Consider the following 14,629-nt stretch of genomic DNA (forward strand, 5'->3'; position numbering starts at 1 on the left):
TTGAGTCATACAGTCACGTGGAACTGGAGAAAAGCCTGAGAAATGTAGTCTTTTAGCTGAATGCATTATCACCTTGCAGTAAACCCAGGGTTCTAATTCTAAAGAGAAAGGGGAATATGGCTATGCAGTGGTATCATTTAACATAGCCTGTCCATAGAGGACATGTTAATTGGCTTTCATACTGAGGTTTTAATAAAGCATGTAGTTTGTTTATAGGAACCAAGATTGACTATACTGTGTGGCTGTCTTTGGTTATAATCAATCATTTACTGAAAGGCTTTTAAAGATGAGGTATGTATTGTCTAACATTTCTGTAACAATCCACTTACTCATTTCCACCTTACTTTCAGGCACAAGATACATAAATGTTAACAAATCTGTGAGGAATACATCAAACTGATTCATTAACTTATATAAACAAATCTTAGATATGACACAGTGTAAATTTTGAAAATTAGTATAATTACATTATTAGCTGAATATACTGAATACATAAAATGTTTCTCAAAAATCATCTTTCCTTATTCTAGATCTAAAATTAATAAATAGCATTTAAAGTAAGGGTGAGAAACCTAGATTGCTGGACAAATTTAGCTTACCATGCTTTTTGTATAAATAAAGTTTTATTGAAACCCAGAGACTCAAGTATTTACATATTGTCAGTGTCTGCTTTCACTATATGATGGTGGAACTGAGCAGCTGTGTCAGACGGTCTGACCCACAAAGCCTAAAATATTTACTATCTGATGACACAGAAAAAGTATGCTAATACTTGATAGAAGGCCTAACAAAATAAATAGCAGGACATACTGAATTGTCCTCACATTTAGAAGTAAGGGCCACAGAACACTCTTGAAAAACTGCCTGTGTAACTGTATCATTAATTATATGACAGATCAATCAGTTTTCACCTTGACTCTGAAATGTTCCTAAAGAATGACAAATTCTTTTCTCTTATAGATATTTACTCCAGTGGTTCTCAAGGGGGGCCAATTTTGCCTGCCAGGAGACATCTGGCAGTATCTGGAGACATTTTTAGTTGTCGCAACTGGGGCAGGGAAGGGTGCAAGAAGCTGCCACTGGCATCTAGTGAGCGGAGGCCAAGGGTGATGATAAGCATCCTGAAATCCATGGGACATAGCAGCTTACTGTAACTATCTGGGCCCTCATGCCAATGGTGTGGGTGTTGAGAAACCCAGTGGCCAGTGAGAACATGAACAAGTGGTTGCCAATGATCAATCACTTCCCTTGGAAGAAAGAGTCTTGTGGTATTCTATCTCAGTGGTAGTAGCCATGCTATATTCATAACTCACCTATTTTTTTTCTCTCTCTGAATCAAAACACCATTTTTACCTGCACTCATCAACTCAATGTTTTCCATTCATCACTTAAAATGTACTAACACAATGTTTCCCACACAGGTTATCAGGTTAAATGCTAGCTCTTAAGTTCTGTTCTGAAAGAGAAAAGGATTCCATGGCAAAAAAAGAAATGGGGGAAAGATGCTTAGAATATCATAGTAACATCTTTTTGGAGATTCACATTTACATAGGCTCTGAGAAGTCTGGTGGTGAAAAAAACCTAGGAACCTCGGGCACGTTGATCCCACTGAGGCAGCCAGGTATAGACAGAACTCTAGAATAATGTGGTAGATCCATGGAGCAAAGGTCATGCCAAAATTTTCTCAAAAGTGTCCCCTGGAAGACTCATTCCAACCTGATTGTCAGTGGGAAAAATAAGGATTCAAAAATAAATAATTTTGAAATTACTAGGTTAGACATAATTGAATAAGTTTATTCCTAGCAAAGGTTTTCAACCACTTTTCCTTTTGACAGTCATCGACCCCTTTTCAGAATAATGTTATTAAATACAGAAAACAAAATCTATAGAGTTTTAAAGGAAATGAATTGTACTGAAGTGTCATTACCAAAAGATAAAAATAAGTTTGTGGCAAATATCAATGTTATCTAGTAATAGGTCAAATAACTACAAAAATTATAAAATAGGGTTGAGTATAAACAATTCTTCATAATAGATGCAACAACCCTAATTTGATATGAAAACGTTTGTAATTTGTAACTGGAGACAAAGTCTCAGGAACTAGTAGAGCTTTGTATCTTCATTCAAATCAAAGGGAATACTGAATTTCAATGAGAAGCTAGTAAAAAACTAAAATATAAAATATCACAGAGCCTTTAAAATGTTATGCGGATTGTGAATTTCCTAGAGTGAGGGTTATAGTACTTATTTGAACTTGTTTAAATATGAGAACTATTAATTTATTTCAAAACTACAGTTCCACATGGCATGTGGGGAATTCTGCTCTGAGCTAGTGCTTTCGGCCTGGAAGCTTCTAATGTCATAATGCAGTATTGCATTTATAATCATTGTTTTAAACTAGCATTTTCAAATCCAGTTCAGCTCCCTGATAACAGCTGTTGTTTTTTTTAATGATACATTTCACTTTCAGAAATACATTTTTAAAAATTTTCTTTGAGCTTCCTACTTGTTCCTATCAAGTATCTCCATTTAAATTCCAAGGATAAAATCCCTCTACACTTAGGGATTTAGGGCTGCGTGTGACCTTCTGCCCTAACATGTGACTATGTATCAAGGATGATTCTTTTCTAATTCAACAACCTCATTCATCAAGAAAGATCTGTGATGAGAAGGTACTTTTATGCCACAGGGATCATGCCACAACTATGTGCTGGTTGCTGAGACAGTGGCACAGATTTTAGTAAAAAGAAAGAGATAAGTGAGAAAGAAAGTATGAATTGTCAGCCCATGAATTACTGCTGTCCCTGGTCTACAGTAATTACAGCAAAGCGGTGGCTAACTGTCCCTCTGGTGAACTCCAGCAAACATGCGTTTTTCAAGCTTATCAGCTTGACATGTACCGCTCCTCTCCCAGGAGGTCTAGCCTCCTCTAAATGATCAAATATTTTGATAGGGGAAATGAAGGACAAAAGGGAGGGGGAAGAGAGTGAAACAAAAAGATTATTAACATCAATTAGATTTTTGCATTTATTCTATTTGAAAGGTCTTTCAAATAGGAGGCTTCTATGTTATGGTTTCACTAAGCGGCACTTGCCATTTTAATGACAATTAATGGATATAACAAAAATCTCAGGTAGCTAAATTTTGTACTGTGAAAGCAAAATAAAGGAAAGAATCAGGTAAACCACATTTTAAGCTATAAATTCAAATGATTGATCACCACTGCTATTACTTTATAAAATACTTTCCTCTCAAATATCTCATGTGGTATGTGCTCTATTATTATTCCCATTTTACAGGTTATTACTGTCAGATGGAGAAGTGTCCTTTTCAAACCCCACTGCTAGAAAATAGTTACTGATTTGAAGGAAAATTCTCTTTTACAGATTATGTAAAAATGCTCCTGAAATAATTTTAATGAAACAATATGCAATTTTCCAAAGTTTTGGTTTTAATATTAGGCAAATATACATACAAATCTAAACCCCCCTCCCCAGAAGAAGACTGAAAGGAAAAATACTAAAAGATAACAGTACTTATTTTAGATTGAAGGACTTACGGATGATCTTTTTAATACTTAAAATTTTATTTACTACCTTAATTTTCTGCCACACGCAAATATGATTTTATTGTCAAGAAAGAAAATATTATAAAGATAATTGTATATTATTAAAAATTATAATAGATTGATGAGTGCAAAGTTCTCAATTGATTTTTACTGATAATACGATTTTTAAAATTCTTTCAGTAAGGTGAGAAAGAAGAATCCCTGATAACTTTTCCAAACAGCAAAATATCAAAAATTTAAAAGACAGTTATGGTGATGACAACTGAGAAGAGCACAGAGATGAAATGTGAAGCTTGTTGAACTCCTTTCTCCCTCTGTGGCCAGCGCAGAATAGAGAACTTCCATATAGAATTTCAAGGGCCATCTTTCACCCCTTTGTTAACTCAATCTAAACATGAAGACAGGCACTCTCGGGACGGTCATTTAAAACACTTAATTGGCCTTTCATTGCAGTCTTGTCATGCCCTTGCCCGAGTGAACAGTAAGTCACAGACAATTTTTCACAGTTATTGTTGAAGCATATCTTTCAATATTATAAGTGATTTAAGTGTTGACGTCTTTTTTTTAACAGACGGACTAACAAGGTACCATCTGGGATGAGCCCTCCTTTGTGTGTAGGCTTCATTTCTTTGTTGGAGTTACACATTTTCTGTGTGTGGGATTGAGGAATCATGGAAAATTGCCACTTGTGTGATAAATTACTGTTTTCACCCATCAAACATCGAAAATGCTCCATGCGAGCCTTGCACACCATTATGTTGTCCCATCCAGGACCCTTTGAAAGTCAGCGGGGTGCATTTGGCTGAAATTCAGTCAGGCGATTAAATTTATTCAAGCTTGGTGAACTTGAGAGCTTTCAAAAAGACAGACACCGAAGTGATGAGATTATAGTCCTGACAGGGCTCTGGAAAAGTGTATGACATCTGACGGTTCATAGTGAGGCATGATACCTTGTTCCCATTGATTTGCAACAAAGTCTTTCTCAATACGTCTTTCCACTTAACATTTCCTCTCAGGGAACCCGTACAGTTGAAGATATTTACGAGTTGCTTTCAGCTTAAAAATAAATCACCTCTAATTCTTCTAAGCGAAATCAATCAAAAACCTGTAAAAAATGGACTGGTTGTTTGGTCGATTCTGGCAGAAAAGTAAACAGCACTTCAGCTTTTCTCCGCCATTAAGGCCTAAATGGCCTAGAAAGTAAATCAATATTTCTAGTCAGCCTTCTGGCTATTGTTTAGCCAGTAGATATGGATTTGCTCTGGCTTACTGCACTCCGTCGGGACTAACCTATAATCCTCCGAGAGGAATAATAAGTTCGTTATCTAGTTCAGCTCTCTGTTGTACATTTAAATGGACCACATCCATCAATGGCCCTTGTTAAAGTTAAAAGATGAGGGCATGCCATTTAAGCCTCTTCACAGTGAAACACTTCCAACATGTACGGGGTGGGGAGCATCATAACTGGTCGGCAAATGACCTTCAAACCCTACGCGGGGGTGCAGGCAGTCATTTGAATGTAAGGAGACAGAAGTATATCACAGCTGTTTCCAGAGAGAAAATACTACTTCCCCATTTTCTGAGTGAACTGTGAGCCACACATAAAACTATCCGCTAACAGAATCTTGCCTACTAATCCCTCTTCAATATTTCTATTTAAATACTAGTGTAATTCCAAGTGGTCAGAGCTATTCAGAACTTACTTCTCTTCTGATGCTGCAAGCCAAAATGTTTCTTTGTCTTATGTCAGCAAATGAAAATCTCTCATACTCATAAAATTTCACTTTAATTGTCTTAATAACTTAATAATAAAGGTCTTGAGGATCCTAGAAGAGGCTAATCTTAGGGAAGAGAGATTTTCTTGAAGAAATAAATTTTTACTTGCCCTTTTCAGCTTGATAAACTAAAATTCTCCTTTAAGTGCCATCCATGGCTTAACATGAGAAAGTTATAATGAAGGAACAATTTATCTTTGAACTATTTTATTGTTCATTTATTTATGTCATTTCATCAATTTCTTGACAAGAACCACAAAGAAAAAGATGAATTATAATCATCTGAAATTTTGAACATAGATATTTATAGTGCACAAGACATTTCTTCAACAAAAAGACAGCTACAACAACAAAACAGAAGAAATTGGGGTTATTTTTCACATATCCAAGAGCCAAAGGTATTTCATTTTATCTTGGTTTATATTTCATACAGAGATCTTTTCTACGATTTTACTTAAATTATCACAAGAGAATTGAGAAGGGGAAATATAATTATTTACATAAAATATTGCAAAAGAATTTAGAAGATGGAATAGGTATGCATAAAATACTCATTTAGGAGAGAAAGGTGTACCAATTAACCAGTATTGATGTAGAGTAGATAAAATGACTTGTTCTGAGGAGACATTTTTGATGTTTCCTTTAAGAACTCACCTCTTCAATTTCTGGAATGTTTGTTTTAGCTTCAAATAAGTTATAACTTAAATTAGAGAAAATATTTAATTCTTTGGAAATTTGTTTTTAGCAAAAATTAATAAAATTCAGGAAAAATCAACATGAAACCAGTATGTATTCAGTTTGACATATTTATTAACTCCACTTGCTAGTTAGAGGTATTTTTGTGATTAAAAGAACATATTTAGTAACAATATCACATTAATTCACTTTTAAGTATCCATGTAAAACCAATTGTGTATGGAAATGTGTAATTTTATCTATTTTGTTTTTTGCTGGGTTTAAGTCTGCGGTAAGAGTCTGACTGAAATTTTGACACTTAAAGGTTGAGTCAACTTTCTTTCCCCACAACCTTTCATATTCTATCATCCTACTTGAGCCAGAAGCTTCTAAGGAGAATGGAAGGAGATAACTTGAAAGATATTGGAAAATGGCCATTTGTGTCTTTCAGACATGATACATGGACACTTAAAATTCATACTTCTAATTCTTTGGTAATACACATATGCTAAAGATAAAATGAAAAATTCTATGTTTTCATTGTATCACTGGATTGGAAAGATATAATACTGAGAGCCTATAGATGAGAATTAGACAAATAGTTGATTTAGAACATTGAGTTAATTTTTATCTTTGATTGTACTTCCCATGTGGTTCTAGTGGTAAAGAACCTGCCTGCCAGTGCTGGAGACACAAGAGACCCGAGTTTGATCCCTGGGTGGAGAAGATCCTCTAAAAAAGGGAATGGGTACCCACTTCAGCATTCTTGCCTGGAGCATCCCATGGACAGAGGGGCCTGGGGGGCTGCGGATCATAGGGTCACAAAGAATCAGACACGACTGAAGCAACTTAGCATCACGGTCGTTTTAGTGTGTCTGATAGGAGTCACCAATAACTGGCAAGTCCAGACTTTACCTGGTATAACTTACGTGACTTAAACCTATAATATTTTTAGTTTTACAGATATTTTTACAGAACTTCCCTGATGGCTCAGATGGTAAAGCATATGCCACTGCGGGAGAGCCGGGTTCGATCCCTGGGTTGGGAAGATCTTCTGGAGAAGAAAATAGCAACCCATTCCAATACTCTGCGATTCCTGGGGTCGCAGAGAGTCGGACACGACTGAGAGACTGGACTGAACTAAACCAGTACGCTTGCCTGGAATATCCCACGGACTGAGAAGCCTGGACCATGGGGTTGTAAAGTGTCAGACCCGACTGAATAACTTTACTTCACTTCTGACAAAAAAAACAAACAAACAAACAAAAAAAAAAACCAATGGAGCCTTACTTTGGAGTTCACACTTAGAAATGCTTAGTTCACTCAGTCCTGTCCGACTCTTTGCCACCCCTGGAACTGCAGCACGCCGAGCCTCCCTGTCCATCACCAACTCCCGGAGTTCACTCAGACGCCTATCCATTGAGAAGTACTGAGCTATATGTATAGTCGCCGAGCTGTCCTTGGTTGGCGTATTGTTCTGGCCCGGCTAGGTTATTATTTCTTGCTTTGGCGGAATCTTTCTGCCTCTGCCCCTGTGGCCCCAGAATTGAACCTTTCTCCGGGGGAACCCTTCAGCCCCTGGTCCAAGAATTGAACCGAGACCTCCCCTGCGTTGTAGATAGATACTTCACTGAGCTGTTAAGAAAACTGCCAACTACACTGACTATAACACAATACTAGAAAACGCAAATCACATTGTTATTTTCACAAAGTGAGGTCTTTCTTTGTACCGTGAAAGATCAGCCTTGCCGAAGCAAGGCCTCCAAAAATTAGTTTAACAACTCAAGGTTGTTTCTCCCCACGAAAATCTCAAGTAAGAAGCGAAAGACCTGTGCAATATGAAGAGAAACCGGAAAGTAATGTTCACTTGCTGAGCGGGCACCTCCCACTAATTGCAACTCCTACTTCGCTGATGGTGGTTCTGTATCCCAAGGGTTACTTCCTGCCTAAAGTTTAAACAAGGAATTCTGTAAGCAAACTTCTCATAGTTAGAAATGTTGAGCCGAAAAAATATATTATTTTAAGCCTGAAAAGATTGTACTCTGCAGGGTATGATGGGTATGCAAATGAGAAGTATGAGTCAGCCACTTCCCTGCAACACCTTCATCTTCATAGCTGTACCTCTGGAGCCGCCACTAGGGGGCGAAGCAGAGGTCCACGTGGCTGGGCTCTCAACCGCCTCGTGGTTCAAGCATGGAAACCGCAGGTTTTCTAAATTGTGTATTGTGACTTTGAATGTGCTTCTTTTCTTTTTCTTTCAGTAACCACAAGCACAGTTAAAATATAGAACCAGAAACTCCCTTGCTGCCTCTTTCTAGTCATACCCATCCTGTTCACCCTAGCCTTAACCCATGGAAGCCACTGTTTTGTTTTCCATCCCATGATTTTGTCTTTTGAGAATGTTCTATAAAGAGAATCATACGGTATGTAACCTTTTGAGACTGGCTCTCTTCCTGCCCCCCGCCCCCCAGTTTAATGTCCTTGAGATTCATACTTCTTGTGTGTCAAGAGTTTGTTGCTTTTCTTTGCAGAAAAGGGGTGGACCACAGTTTGTTTAACCATTTGATCCTTGCAGGATGTTTTGTTTGTTTCCAGCTTTTGACTATTATAAACCTGATGTGAATATTTGTGTACAGGTCTTTCTGTGGACTTAAGTTTTATTTTCTCAGGGATAAATACCCAGGTATTAGATAGCTGGATTGTATGATAAGTTTATGTTTGATTTTATAAGAAAACTGTATAAACTTTTTTCCAAATGGCTCTACCATGTTATATTCCCACCAAAAAAATATATGAGATATTTAGATAAAGGTTTTATAGTTTCTAATGATTTTTTTGTTTCTAAATCAGGACAGGAAACTGTGACTACTACTCTGTTCTAGAAAAGCTATCACCCAGCTATCTGAAGTGATTTATATAACACAAATATTGCATATATCACCTCAGAGCCACTAAGAACAATATCAGGCAAGGACACGGGCAAAAAGGTGGCTATAGACACAGCTTGATTTCAGCTTGTGTTTCATTCAGCCCAGCATTTCGCATGATGAAGCACAAGCTGGAATCAAGATTGCTGGGAAAAATATCAATAACCTCAGATATGCAGATGACATCACCCTTATGGCAGAAAGTAAAGAAGAACTAAGAGTCTTAGTTCTTAGTCTCAGTCATCAAGAGAACTAAGAGTCTTTTGATGAAAGTGAAAGGGGAGAGTGAAAAATCTGGCTTAAAACTCAACATTCAAAAAACAAAGATCATGGCACCCAGTTCCATCACTTCATGGCAAATATACCATGAAACAATGGAAACAGTGAGAGACTTTATTTTGGGGGGCTCCAAAATCACTGTGGATGGTGACTGCAGCCATGAAATTAAAAGACACTTCCTCCTTGGAAGGAAAGTTATGACCAACCTAGACAGCATATTAAAAAGCAGAGATATTACTTTGCTGACAAAGGTCGGTGTAGTCAAAGCTATGGTTTTTCTAGTAGTCATGTATAGATGTAAGAGTTGGACTATGGAGAAAGTTGAGCACTGAAGAATTGATGCTTTTGAACTGTGGTGTTGGAGAAGACTCCTGAGAGTCCCTTGGACTGCAAGGAGATCCAACCAGTCCATCCTAAAGGAGATCAGTCCTAAATATTCATTGGAAGGACTGATGTTGAAGCTGAAACTCTAATACTTTGGCTACCCGATGTGAAAAACTGACTCATTTGAAAAGACCCTGATGCTGGGAAAGATTGAAGGCTGGAGGGGAAGGGGACGACAGAGGATGAGATGGTTCGATGGGTCACCAAGTCAATGGACGTGAGTTTGAGCAAGCTCTGGGAGTGGACAAGGAAGCCTGATGTGCTGCAGTCCATGGAGTTGCAAAGAGTCGGACACAACTGAGTGACTGAACTGAACTGAACTGAGACATGGCTTTATGCTGTGTGTGTGTTTAAGCTGCTCAGTTGTGTCTGACTCTTTGCTACCCCATGGACTTTAGCCTGCAAGGCTCCTCTGCCCAAGAATACTGGCATGGGTTGCCCTTCAGTCCTCCAGGGGATCTTCCTAACCCAGGGATCAAACCCACATTTCATTATGTCTCCTGTATTGGCAGGTGGGTTTTTTACCACTAATGCCACCTTGCTAAACTTTTTAAAATATATATATATATAATAAGCACTTGCAAGTCCAGTTCATTTCTTTTTATTTTAGATAGTAAGAAGGTAATCTTTTCCCATTTAATTTACAGTAGTATCTAGAAATCAGTGATGGAAAAGAAGATCAATTAGGTCATTTAGTTCCTTTCCAAGGTTTCCATTTTCTCATTCAGCATAATAACTTCTGCCTGTCCAAATTTAAGTGACTAAAGAGATAGGTTTCCACAACTTAACTTAGGAGATATTTCTAAATCAAATTCATCTGTATCAAAGCATCATTAAAGACTTTGCTATTAGAATTATCCTAAATTGTTCTCTGCTTAATTGCATCTCATTTGTCCTTTATTGCCCTTGGCTAACCAAAGCAAACTATTTTTTTCTTTGACTACATATATTTTATACCAGTGAAGTCCACATATATTATGGATAAAGAATGTATAAGTAATGGTTTCTGTTTATTGGATGTGTTGTTTCATAAATATCTGTGTTCCTTTGCTCAAATTACCATGAAAGGGAGGTGTTTATATTAAAATTTACCACATTTCATAGGAGAAATTCTTAAATTCAGCAAGGATTCCAAGGGCTTATGTGGAACATTTTCTAGCTTTATTTTTCAACATGTCAAACCATGAACACCTATAACTTGCTCTTATATGTGCAGTTTCTTCCTGCCATGTGTTTCCCTATCAATGCTTGCATTTTGATTTTCTGAAACCTCAATCACTTTATGCATTTCTTTTTCTGCAATAAAGCACAGCCTCTCTACCCTTCATTGATTATGTCTAACAAGAAATTCTGAGGATGCTCGTTTCCCTGGCATATTGTTCTCTTCTTCCTGCCCAGTTGATGGATATCCTGTAATACAACCTTGAATCACAAAATTAGCTGATTAAAGAAGTATTAAGAAAATCCATATATATGACTAAGTCAATCCATCAGTGTTTTGTTCAGTAGGGTCAACTTTTTCTGTATGGAGAAAATAACGCTGCCAGGAGATAGTAATGAACTATGACCTCTGAGAGTTTTGTAGCAGGAACTAATGACAAGGAAACAGTTGCTATTAGACCAAATAGACTTCTAATCAACGTATTATCAATGCTTCATTTTTGTCAAGGTCATTTTGTGCTTTAAAAAATGATCCTACAATGAGGCTTTAACAGGAAAAGTGGACTAATTTGATTTAAAGAGTAAATGCTATTAATTATGAAAGACAGTCAATAAAAAGCTTGTTCTTCCAAACATAAAGGCAAATCTTACAGTGCCTTTGATTTATGGTAATGAACACAATGATAAAATATTTTCACTACTATCTCTTACTGCCATCCCACCATTTGCTCTTTTTCATGCTCATACATTAGAAAAATCTTTAAAATAATCTTTGTAATTCAAAGCAAATTTTGGTTAACAATATTTCTTCATAATTTTATTACTATGCTTTTCAAATATATAATAGATAAATCTGTTAGTTAACAGTTTGATATTATTTCTGGAATAAATGTAAGAAAAGGAAAAATCTTTAATTAAAGATCTAGGTAAAAAATTTAAAGAAGCTAATTCTAAAATGTTGATGTTCGAATTTACCATTTAAAATATAAATGAGAATTCCAGCACTCTGAAATTCATATAAAAACATTTTAGAGAGCCCTCATGTCTAAATGATATCTTACCATATGTACAAATATGTACATTACCATACCATACATATAAATATGTACAAATTCCTAATATGCAATATCTTAGATACTTGGATCTATCAAACAATTTTAGGTTTAATTAATGTATTATTCACGTTATATAAAAAAAACAAGGTATAAATTATGTAATTGATAAAACAATAAACTCAGTTCATTTAAGATAATAAAATCCTTGAACATTTAGGCCTACCTATTGAATTTTTCCAAGAAAACAGTAAATATTCCCCCCCTAAAAATGACTTCACTGAAGCAATACAAGCTACTCCATATATCACTTTCATAACATAAAATTTCTTGGTTATAAAATATGCATTTGAAGAACTGCCTTCAATATAAGTTTTCCCATTGTGAGTCGTCAATATATGAATTAGTTTGCTCTCCTAGACTGTAATTATGTGACTATGTCACCAAAGAGTGACCAAGCAGGTCAACCTTACACCTCTGTAAAGATGCTTTCTAGTTGCTTCTTTATATATGGAGTAAGTTAGGAAATAATATATTTTAAATATAATAACTAAATGAAAGTAAATGTAAATTCCCAGAGTTTAGTTTGATTACAAAATGTTACCAAAGAAATCCCAAATATTATTCTAAATTTTACTGAGGATTTATTTGAAAAAAAAAAGTATCAAGGTAAAAATCCAATAGCAATCTTATAAAACATAAGAAGCAGAGAAGTTTAGCTCTGCATGGTGATTAAGTGATCAAAACTTTATATGGAACAAATATCTTAGGCCATTTGTCTCAATTATTAAAAGATTTTCTTTTCTAAATAACGTATGTTGGCTTACCATTAGGAATCTGATTAATTACGGACTCAGAGCCATTATTAGTTAAACCTTACATACCAAGATCCAGCACAAAGATAATAATCAAGCCCACCCCAAAGCAAGAAGCAGCCCAGGTCTTTGTTGCTATGGGCCAAAAGGCTGTTATGAGCTTTTGTTTGTTGATTGGGATTTTTCAAACAGCATATTTAACAACATTGATGATATGTACGTCAAACCGGTTTCCCCATGTGGCTCAGTGGAAAAGAATCTGCCTGCCAATGCTGGAGATGTGGGTTCGGTCCCTGGGTCAGGAAGATCCTCTGGAGTGGGAAATGGCAACCCATTCCAGTATTCCTGCTGGGAGATACCACAGAAAAAGGAGCCTGGCGGGCTATAGTTCATAGGGTTGCAAAAGAGCAGGACATGACTTAGTGATGAAATAACTACAAGAAGAACAACGCTGATTGCACATTAAACAGAATCAGCATTTCATTTTTTAAGTGCTGTAAGACCTGTGCTTTATAATGCTTCTTGCTGCCTTTCATACCAGGATGATAATATGCTTCAATCCACACCCAGCTCTCCCACAGCAGAAGCTGCCATGCTATGTAAATATCTACTAAATTGATAGAGTACTAGAACTCTAAAGACCAAGTAAAGAATAAAACCAAACAGCTTTGTTATTGAATAAAAGAGGCAGAATATGCTGCCTGTTATCTACATCTGACTAATTCAGAGCACGGAGAATTCCCAACTCTGAATTGGGTTGAGAAGTTGTCTACTAATCACTTCCCAAGCTTTCTATTGTAAAAATTATGCTACGTGAAGATATTGGAGGGATATAATATTCTGTCCAAGGAACTTTTCAAGTTTTCTGAGAGAGTTTTATACTGATTTATATAAACTGGGGCACAGGAATCTCCAAAAGAATTACTGTGTTCTTTCAATATTGTTTAGGCAGTCAGAACATGACAAACTTTATTAATGATGGCAGATGAGATTATTAATGTTAATGACATGTGTTATACTCTGTGAAGAGCTGAAAGTAGAGGTGTCAGTTTCACTAGTACAGAACTGAAGAGGGGATAAGAATTGTCAGTGCATTAGCTGCGGATGTTTGCCATCCTCAGACTGTTTAAGCACAGTGGCTGGTCTACTTTTAACATGCAGACTATTTGGGAACTACAGAAGTTTCTGCTCATTTACATTATTACCCAGTCACTAGAAAGAATCTATGGGCATATCTTCAGGTTCTAATGTGGTGAGTTAGATCTTAGCTTCTCTTCTCCTTTTAAGGTAGCTCACCTCTGGTAGATACTTTTCATGAGTTCTGGAGTCCAGAACCACTGTGGTTCTACCAACAAAGCCGCTTTTGCTGCTATGCCTCTTCATGGTTCGGTTCATTTTCTTTAGCATTATAGTCTCACTCACCACTTGCATCACTATCATTACCTGCATCGTTGCTACCATGGTCCAATGAACCCTTCTTTAGTGTGTCTTCCCTGTTCACTACACAATTCCACTTTCACTTGGGTTTATTCAATATTGCTACTCTTTTGCTTCTTAGCTCTCATGTGAAAAAAATAAAAAAGTGGATGGTTCTCATCAGCTGATGAAAGTATGTACTATTTGGCTGCTTTATTATATCAAGTATAATCTTTGAGTCTTCTATTTCTTTTAGATAACTTTAGTTGTTCCTAGTTGCCTAACAATTAGACTCTGTTTTCAAGGAATTGGAGCCTCCTTCTACTCATGTTCTTTCAAGATGAATGGGGGAACAAGAAGTCTGGTTTCAGATAACCAAAATTTTACTGAAATCTCTGAACACAGCATTGATAGAAAAATTGGATTCACTTCAAAGAATGCTTTATGTGTTGCAGAAAATGTGACATAAGCACCATAAATGCTCACATACTGTATGCAACTACCTAAATATCTACTTTGATCTCATCCTCTTGAAGGATTTTGATCAATGATAATGACCAGCTGAAAGATTAAGATG

At 36.4% G+C, this 14,629-nt stretch overlaps 1 protein-coding gene and 1 non-coding gene across 8 annotated transcripts in view; both read right to left on the reverse strand.

The window, feature by feature from the left end:
• The window catches only part of DGKB (diacylglycerol kinase beta), an 885,919-nt gene that overhangs the window by 271,077 nt on the left and 600,213 nt on the right, over window positions 1–14,629 (reverse strand). The window lies entirely within an intron of this gene.
• On the reverse strand, window positions 7,760–7,876 carry LOC112586715. The gene has a single exon (XR_003111201.2). It is a non-coding gene; the product is annotated as a U5 spliceosomal RNA (small nuclear RNA).

This window comes from Bubalus bubalis, chromosome 8 (genome assembly GCF_019923935.1).
Source record: "Bubalus bubalis isolate 160015118507 breed Murrah chromosome 8, NDDB_SH_1, whole genome shotgun sequence".
NCBI classification, from domain to species: Eukaryota; Metazoa; Chordata; class Mammalia; order Artiodactyla; family Bovidae; genus Bubalus; species Bubalus bubalis.